This window comes from Phocoena sinus, chromosome 4, assembly GCF_008692025.1.
Source record: "Phocoena sinus isolate mPhoSin1 chromosome 4, mPhoSin1.pri, whole genome shotgun sequence".
NCBI classification, from domain to species: domain Eukaryota; kingdom Metazoa; phylum Chordata; class Mammalia; order Artiodactyla; family Phocoenidae; genus Phocoena; species Phocoena sinus.
This window is the reverse complement of record NC_045766.1, coordinates 23,741,992-23,752,242: the sequence shown is the minus strand read 5'-3', so window position 1 is coordinate 23,752,242 and position 10,251 is coordinate 23,741,992. Positions and strand designations below refer to the sequence as shown.

Below are 10,251 nucleotides of genomic sequence, written 5' to 3'. Positions count from 1 at the left end.
TAACTGATTCACTTTGCTATAAAGCAGAAACTAACACACCATTATAAAGCAATTATACTCCAATAAAGATGTAAAATAAATAAATAAAAGCTAGCTCCCACCAGTTTAAAAAAAAATAAAATCATTGACTCTCAAATGTGAAAAGAAACCAGCAAAACATAAGTTAATAAATGTTTATTGCCAAATACAACATTATTTTAACCTCGTTAATTGTTCAGTTTAGTATTCATAAAAATTCCATTACATCTGAAAACCATTTGTAAGTCAGATTTGCTCACTTTGCAGAAACTCCTGAGCAGGCACGATGATTGCTAAGAAATCCTAGCAAATTGTCAATTAACTAAGTTTCCAGTAGCCAATAATTTCTAAAGAAATCTTTGGCTAATTTTACAGCAAAATAGTTCTTTCTAATGCAGGCTTTGGGTGTGTGTTAGTACATATAATGTCTGAATGTGGTCTGAAACCTGGTACTGACCTTAGAATGTGACAGTTCTTTGTGAAAAACTATTAACCAAAAAACAGAGATGGATCTCCAAGTGACAATAATTGTCCAGGTGCAAATTATAGAATTTTGGGGGTCTCACTCAAAGCAGTCTAAGGACAAAAGAGACGAACTCATTCATTCATTCACTGAACACTTTCACTGAGCACCTACTATGTGCCAGGCTCTGTCCTAGGCAAAGCAATACAACAGTAAAGAAATTAGATAGAGCAGCAGGGAGCAGTATAAGGTAAGGTACCGGGAGGTGGAGCTCACTAAGCCGTGCCTGCTGCACCCACCAGAGGCAGGGCCAGGTGAGCCCAACAAAAGAAAAACAAAAGGACCTCCAGGATGCCTTTTGGAAGGCCACCTTGTGTCCTCAGAGAGAAGGAAGGAAATTCACATTGATTAAGTGCCTACTTTGTGCCAGACTGTGCTAAGTGCCATGTCATTCATTCCTGTTGACCGTTCCCCGCAGCTCTGTGGGTCTCTTAATTCACAAATGAACAGCAATGAAACTGAGACCTGCCCCAGATCAGACAGCTGGTTAGCAAGTGGGTCACTCAGGACTCAAGCCCAGGTCTGTCTGACGCCAAAACCACACTTCTTCCCTCAGACACCCTTGTTGCGGGGCAGCCTGCCCTGACCACTGCATGCTCGGCAAGTTCCCCGAGCTGGCACTGTTGGTGAGAGCCAGAGACAGGGCAAGGTTGGGGGGGGGGGGGTCGTCACTTTAGTGCTGTGCCTCTTTGTCACTTCCTGGGCACAGAGGTCCCACCCAGGCCCCGGCTCTGTCAGAGAACCCCTGACAGAAGCCTTGAAGGTTCTGGATGTGCCCGGCCTCTGCCCTTAAATAAACAGCTCTCTGGCCAGGGCAGGGTAATCTGGCATCTAGGGAGAATGCCACCCCTGCCCTCGCCAGCACCTCTAGTCGTTCAGATGCAGCTGTGTCTGCAGCGATGCTTCACCTCGGGATCCGAGCTCAGCGTCCTCTATGTCCATGAGCAGCATGGCAGAGGGCTCCTTCCCTTCCTTGAGGTCCTCAGCTCAGGTCAGCTGCTCCCCCAGCAAGCCCCAGGCCTGAGACGACAGTGCACTGTCCTCTCCCGGGCTCTCTGCTCAGCTGGCGTCTCTTCTCTCCTCCCCACACCCACCGCTCCTCAGGTGATGCTGAGCCCTCACCTGATGCAGATGCCAGAAGCACCAGGAATAGGACGTCTTTCAAGGGCGACTATCTGATGGGCCTTCATCCTGTGCAGGATGCTGGGGAAATGGTTAATGACCCCACACCTGTCTTGGGCATCCTTTAAAAGTGGGTGAAGAAAGCAGTTGGCCTTCTGTTTAGTTTCCTGGCTTTTATCCCATTTTCTTCAGAGTATTAAGTATGAAGGAAGAGGCAGCGGTAATTACATTTCTTTTCCCTCCTGCAAAAGAGCGGCTCTAGAGAGTTGGGGGCAGGGGGTGGCGGGTGTCCTAGACATGATATTTGGACTCTTTCCTCCTTGGTACCTAAGATAGAAGTCAGTCTTCCTGTCCTCCTAGGGGCTGCAGGTACCACAGCAAAGACCTGGCCAGAAGCCAAAGCTAATCAAAGCAAGGGAAAGCCATCCTGTCTTGTAGCAACAGCAATGGATCCCAGCCAATGACAAAAATACTCCAATATAAACTCTCTCTCGCTCTCTCTCTCTCCAGTTGGCTTTCTTTAGCAGATACCACCAGTCGCCTACTCAGTATGCCTTCTCTCTGTCTTCCTTCATTGTGTTCAAAGCCTCCACTCCCTTGCAGACGGGAAGATGCCAGCTTCCCCTTCATCCTGTGAGGACTTTGGATAGAGTTGACTCCAGATACAGTGGCCAAAGTAGAGTTTCAAAATGTGAAGTCCATCCATTGAAAGAGACCCTACAAATCTCATTCCTTTAATCTATTTGGGATTTATTTTTATAAATGATACTAGATACGAGTCCTCTTTAATTTTCTTCCAGATAGATAGCCTGTTGCACACATTATTTATTAAATAAATCATTCTTCTTCCGTTGAATCGAAATACCACATTTTCATATGTAAAATCATCCTAGCACAGGCAAACTATTATATATAGGATGGATAAACAACAAGGTCCTACTATATAGCCCAGGGAACTATATTCAATATCCTGTGATAAACCATAATGGAAAAGAATATGAAAAAGAATATATATATATGTATAACTGAATCACTTTGCTACACAGAAGAAATTCACACAACATTGTAAATCAACTGTACTTCAATAAAAAAAATTTTTTTTTAATCCTATAAAATGGGATCTATTTCTGAAGTGTCCATCTGTGTTTTGATCTATATGGCCATCCCTATGCCTGTATCATACTGATTTATTATGGTGGCTTTTTAGTTAAGCAGATGCCTCCTTACTATGCTTCTTTTTATACTTTTGCTGGCTGTTCATAAGCATTTTTTCCTCCATATGAAATGTAATATCATCATAATCAATTATCCCCCAAAAGCTCTCATTGGAATTCTAATTGAAATTGCATTGACATATAAGCAATGACATAATTGATTTTGTTTGATATTAACACTTCCAATCCAAGAACATGAAAGTTTTTCCAGTTTTTCAGATGTTGATTGACATCCTTCCATCTCATACTGTCATTTATTTTACAGGTTCTGTACCATTCTTATCTATATTTTAAATTTTTGTTGATGTTATCAATGAAATGTTTTCCCATTTCCATGTCTTATTTCTAGAATAAAGAAAAGCTTGTGTCCCACATCACCAAATTCTCTTATTTCCCCTTCATTCTCTAGGAAAAATTCTTTTCCTAGAAATTTTTAAAGCTGGAATTTCTTGGTTTTTCTAGGTGTAGAATCATATGATCAGTTTACCTCTTTTTTCTCCATTGCTTATACTCACTACAGTAAGTAAGTCCCCTACATATGAACGAGTTCTGTTCCGAGAGTGCGTTCATAAGTCCAGTTTGTTCATTAGTCCAACAAAGTTAGTCTAGGTACCCAACTAACACAATCAGCTATATAGTACTGTAATAGGTTTATAATACTTTTCACACAAATAATACATGAAAAAAAACACAAAAAATAAAACATGTTTAATCTTACAGTCCACTACCTTGAAAAGTACAGTAGTCCAGTACAACAGCTGGCATCAGGGGCTGGCATCGAGTGAACAGGCAAGAAGAGTTACTGACTGGAGGAGGGAGAGGAGGTGGGAGATGGTAGAGCTGAGGGATCCTCAGCAATAGGAGACAGAGGGCAAGCTGCAATTTCACTCACGCCTGACGTTGATGGAATGCACGTTCGCAGCTTCGAAAGTTTGCAACTTGAAGGTTCGTATATAGGGGACTTACTGTATTTTATTTTTATTTTGTCTTAGTGTATACAACAGAACCTCCAAAATAATATAGAATGATAAAGGTAATAGTTGGCACGTCTTTTGTTTTTTTTTTTTTTTTTGCGGTACACGGGCCTCTCACTGTTGTGGCCTCTCCCGTTGCGGAGCACAGGCTCCGGACGTGCAGGCTCAGCGGCCATGGCTCATGGGCCCAGCCGCTCCATGGCATGTGGGATCTTCCCAGACCGGGGCATGAACCCGTGTCCCCTGCATCGGCAGGCGGACTCTCAACCACTGCGGCACCAGGGAAGCCCGGCACGTCTTTTTTGAATTTCACTGACTTGCCGTCATCATTTCAGTACATAGAGTTATGTTTCCTATTTTGTTTTCAAAAAAGTCTTTTGTTTTAATTGAGGTATTGCTGACCTATAACTATATTAGTTTTAGGTGTACAACATAATGATCCAATATTTGTATATATTGCAAAATGATCACCACAATAAGTCTAGGTAAAATCTGTCCCCATACATAGTTACAAATTTTTTTTCTTGGACTGTTGAGATCTACTTCTTAGCGATGTTCAAATATGCAGTACAGTATTATTAACTATTGTCGCCATGCTGCGTATTACCTCCCCATGGCTTATTTATTTTATAACTGGAAGTTTGTATATTTTGACCCTCTTCACTCATTAATCATATTTAAATAGCTTTTCTTAACTGCCATTTATTTAGAGGGGTTTTTTTTTTTTAGGAATAACTGCTGCGGTTGTTTTTAATCAAATTTTTTTAGCATTTATTGCTCTGATCATATTTGCTTTTCTCTTATTTGCTGATATAATTAATTATTGATAAATTTCTTGATAATTTAGAGGCAACCACCCTTGCCTTTTCTCCTTGGTTATAATATACCATTCACTCGGTACTTTGCTGTATTTATTTGTACATGTTAGGTAGGCCAATTACATCTCCTGATCTTGGAGAAGTGGCTTTATATAGGAGACCTCCTGTGGGACCCAGCAGCACACTCCCCGCTGGTCACCAGAGCTTTATGCCCTAGGGGTGCCCCTCATCTGGGTTGTGTGGGCCTTTCTGTTGTGGTAGGGGTGACTGCTGTGGACCCACTGGTCACTGAAGCTGGCACTCAACCCAATTAGCTGCCAGGCCCTGCCTCGTGTGGTGGTTGCCAGCCTCCTGCTGGGCCAGGCCAGGTCCCTGTGCAGTTGGCTGCACAGCCCAGAGTGTCCAGGGCTGATGACGGCCCATAAGTGTGTGTGTTGGGTGGGGGGGGACTGGGTCCCAAGGCTGGTGCTGGTCTGCTGGTGGGCAGTAAGCCAGCCCCTGGCACTAGTAGGCTAGAGGGAGGACTCCAAAATGGCACTTGTCATCACCAGTGTTCTCAAGATAGAATGAGCTCCCCCAAAATAGCTGCTGCTAGCATCTGTGTCCCTGGGGGGTGTCCAAATTGCTTCCTGTCTCTCCAGGAGGCTCTCCAAGATCAGCAAGGCAGTCTGACCCAGGCTTCTTTCAAAGTATTACCTCCATGCTAGGACTCCGAGCATGTGAGATTTTTGTGTGCACCCTTTAAGAGCAGAGTCTTGGTTTCCTACAGCCCTCTGGCTCTCCCGCACGCAAGCCCTGCTGGCCTTCAAAGCCAGGCATTCTGGGGCCTCCTCTTCCCGGTGCAGGACCCCCAGGCTGGGGAGCCTAATGCAGGATTCAGACCTCTCACTCCTTGGGGAGAACCTCTGCCATGGTGACTGTTCTGTTTGTGGATTGCCTGCCCCAGGGGGATGAGTCTTGACAATACTGTGTCTCCACTTCTCCCACCCATCTCTTTGTGGCTTCTTCTTTGTATCTTTAGTTGTGGAAAATCTTTTCTGCTAGCCTTAGCCTTCAGGTCATTCTCATCAATAGTTGTTCTGTAAATAGTTGTAATTTTGGTGTGCCCATGGAAGGAGATGAGCTCAGGGTCTTTTCCTACTCCACCATCTTGGCCACATCTTTCTCTGTAAATATTTAAATGGTTATTTAAATACCTATGTAATAGCCTCGATTTACCTCTCACAGAGCCTAAAATATTTACTACCCGGCCTCCTAGAGAAAAAGTTTGCCAACCCCTGGTATTTTTTTTTAATAGGTCTTTATTGGAGTATAATACTCTGTTAGTTTCTGTTGTACAACAAAGTGAATCAGTCATATGCACACATATGTCCCCATATCCCCTCCCTCTTGAGCCTCCCTCCCACCCTCCCTATCCCACCCCTCCAGATCATCGCAAAGCACCGAGCTGATCTCCCTGTGCTGTGTGGCTGCTTCCCACTAGCTATTTTACATTCGGTAGTGCATATATGTCGATGCTACTCTCACTTCACCCCAGCTTCGCCCTCCCACCCCATATCCTCAAGTCCATTTTCTTTTCTTTTTAACCTCTTTATTGGCGTATAATTGCTTTACATTCAAGTCCATTTTCTATGTCTACATCTTTATTCCTGCCCTGCCCCTAGGTTCATCCGTACCATTTTTTTTTTTAAGATCCCGTATATATGTGTTAGCATACGGTATTTGTTTTTCTCTTTCTGACTTACTTCACTCTGTATGACAGACTCTAGGTCCAACCAACCCCGGTTCTTGATTTTCAGATAGGTTGCTGATGATTTGCATGTAATATTCTCTTACTGTTTCAATCTACCTTCTCTGTTAGTTCTCTGTCTTTTCTTACTCCTAATCCTGTATATTTTTGCTCCCACACTTTTGTCCTTAATCAGGCTCATGAAGAATTTATTTATACATTACCAATCTTTGCAAAAATCTCATTTTTCCATTTATATATACATTCTACTCTTTCAGTTTTCTATTTCTATTTTTCATAACTTTAACTTTTGGCTGTGTAACCACATTTCATCATTATTTTGGACACTGCTAAAAAAATAAAACTCTTCGACATTATCTAGGTCTGGGACATAAGGCTTTCTTATCACTTAGAATGTTTATTCTTTACTTATTGGAAGAGCTCTTTGAGACTCATTAGGCATAAATTTTAATCATATTTCTCTTATGCATCCATAAAAGAAAACATAAAATCACTTAAAGTACTTCTAAGATGTCTTCTGATTGAGAGACCAGCTCTTTTAAATCATCATCCACTCAGTCATCAATGTTCCAATTTTTCCACACAATTCTGTCCTCCGTGCTGGTGACACAGCATTTCCTAAGAGCGTCCCACAACTGTTTCCAAGATTTTCTTCCGAATTGCTGATACTCTTCAAGTTTTGATGCTAGCTCTCTCTTACTGGAAGTGTCATTCAAAGTATTTCAGACATCAACCAGTATTCATAGCCCTTCTTCAAACAGTGCTTAAATGGTTTTTTGACTGACATCTCAAGGGATTTCAATCATGCCACCAGGAAGAACAGCCAAGTTCTTACAGGCACAGGTAATAACAAGGTCACACTGCTACATGGTCAACAGAAATTGAGGGCATGTTCTGATTTAAGAGATGTCAAGGGCTTCCCTGGTGACGCAGTGGTTGAGAGTCCACCTGCCGATGCAGGGGACACGGGTTCATGCCCCAGTCCGGGAAGATCCCACATGCCGCGGAGCGGCTGGGCCCGTGAGGCTATGGCCGCTGAGCCTGTGGGTCCGGAGCCTGTGCTCCGCAACGGGCGAGGCCCGCGCACCGCACCAAAAAAAAATAGAATTGATGCAATATGGTAATCCTCACTTCCTGGCTTATTTTGTTTGATTTATTATATTTTATTCTAAGATAGACAAGGTTTATTTTCAGTACTTCTATAATAAAGATATTTAAGGCTATGGATTTTTCTGTGAGAATAGCTTTTGCAGTGACTATTAGGTTTTAAGATAAAGCATTATTTTCATGGTTTTAAAAGGACTGTAACTTCAGTTTTGATTTTGGATTGTACCAAGTGTTTTCTATTTATTTTTATTCTCCATGCAGTAATATTTTGATAACTTTCCAGTCTTTGTTTTTAATTGTATTGAATTACGACCATACAATTTGCCTGTAAAATCTCTACCTTTAAAAATGTAGGGCTTCCCTGGTGGCGCAGTGGTTGGGAGTCCGCCTGCCGATGCAGGGGACACGGGTTCGTGCCCCGGTCCGCGAGGATCCCACATGCCGCGGAGCGTCTGGGCCCGTGAGCCATGGCCGCTGAGCCTGCGCATCCGGAGCCTGTGCTCCGCAACGGGAGAGGTCACAGAGGGGAGAGGCCCGCATACCGCAAAAAAAGCAAAAACAAAAACGGAATAAGATGACCTTTTTTGGTAACGTATAACTAGTTTTATAAATTTTTGTGGACATACACACATATGATATTTATCCCAAGAAAATGAAATTAAAATTAATGAAAATAAAATCCACTAAGAATTAAAATCAGTTTGATAATTGTTTCATTCAATTCCTCATTGTTTTAACTTATTTTTTTTTCTACTAGCTCTGAAAGCAAAAAAATTAAGAAACTTTGAGAAGCCTGGAGTTTCTGGGTAATATAGAAACTTAAGTGGGTCTGGGGAGTGAGGTTCTTTTGTAACCACATGGTCAAGCAGAGCTCAGGTGCAACCACAGCGTTGGAAGTCGGAACAGAGGTATTTCTGTGGGCTTGTGACTGACAGGGTCATGAAGAGAGCTTCTAGGATCCTGGTAATACTCTGGGTTGATTTATTATTATTATTACTATTATTATTATTACTACTACTACTCACTCGGTTACATGGACATATTCAGTTTGTGAAAATTGTATGATTTTTATACATTTCTTTATATGTATTATTCTTTTTTAGAAGTTTTTCATTTTTTAGTGTAACCACAAGGTAAAATTATTTAATGTCAATTCTTCTTTCTTTCCCTATTCCCTGCTGTCTTCAACAAATATTGATGTACAAGAAATTTTGATCCCACCTTTAGATCTGTTTTGGGAAAACTGCTTTATGTTTTTGCTGCTTCCTTTCTTCCTAGGTCTTTTCCCATATATTAGTCAGGATGGTTTAACCTACAGTTAACCCAACATTTCTATGGCTGAACTTGCTCACACAAAGCCCTATACATGTCAGGAGAACTTCCTCTGCCTTGTTTTCATCTAGAAAACTTCAGAGTAGCAGAGAAAGAGGAATCTGGAGGGTCTGACGGGCTTTTAAGAGCCAGGACTGCAAGTGGCTTACACCACTTCCGCCCTCATCAGACAGCCAGAAACCAAAAACTGCAAGGGGGCCTGGGGAAAAGGAGCTATCATTCCGCTCCTGGTGACGTGACTTAACGGCCTGAAACATGTTCCATGTGTCAACCCTGCAATCTTCCCAGCTGTTCAAGATCTCTCTTAATCCTTCAAAACAGCTCTTAAACTCATGAAACTGGTATCTTAATCCCTTTTCCTTCATCATAAAATCAAACGATGTAAGTAAACATTTTGCTTTGTTAAGAAAAGACCTGTGCTTCCTTTTCCAGTAAGCAGCCTGAGGTGACCTCTAAAAATGGTTCTCTATTCACTTGACCCAGAAAGCCCCACAAAATCATGCAAGTCAAGAGGTTCAAGTCTTCGTGTTCACTTTAAGCACACTCGTGAAACTGCCCAGGCCGTTAAGGGTATGCATATCCAAAAAGCCACCAAGTATCTGAAGGGTGTCACTTTAAGGAAGCCATGTGTGCCATTCCATTGCTACAATGGTGGAGTTCGTAGGTGTGGCCCAGGCCAAACAATGGGGCTGGACACAGGGTGGGTGGCCCAGAAAGAGTGCTGAATTTTTACTGCACATGCTCAAAAATGCAGAGAGTAATACTGAACTTAAGGACTTAGATGTAGATTCTCTGGTCATCGAGCACATCCAGGTGAACAAAGCCCCCAAGATACGGCACAGGACTTACAGAGCTCATGGTCGGATCAACCCATACATGAGCTCTCCCTGCCACACTGAGATGATCCTCACAGAAAAAGAACAGATTGTTCCTAAACCAGAAGAAAAAGATATCCCAGAAGAAACTGAAGAAACAAAAACTTACTTATGGCCTGGGAATAAATGCCGCAAAAAATAAATGCAAATAAAAGTAAAAAAAAAAAAAAAAAAGAAAGAAAGAAAAAACTTGTGGTTACAAAGGAGAAAAGGGAGGGAGGAATAAACTAGAGATTTGGGATTGAGAGATACACAATACTATACCTAAAATAGACAAACAACAAAGACCTGCTGTATAGCACAGGGAACTGTACACAGTATCTTGTAATAATCTATAATGGAAAAGAATCTGAAAAGAATATATATATATATGTATATGTATAACTGAGTCACTTTGCTGTACACCTGAGACGTTGTAAATCAACTATACTTCAATAAAAAAATGAAATTGAAATTGAAAATTGAAAAAAAAGAAAGCAATAAGATTCCAGTGCTTATTTCTAGTTAGGTTTGAAGTG

The 10,251-nt window shown here is 41.9% G+C and overlaps 1 pseudogene; it reads left to right on the top strand.

The window, feature by feature from the left end:
- The first annotated feature begins 9,316 nt into the window (after window positions 1-9,316).
- LOC116752585 lies at window positions 9,317-9,875 on the top strand (annotated as a pseudogene).
- The last annotated feature ends 376 nt before the right edge of the window (window positions 9,876-10,251 follow it).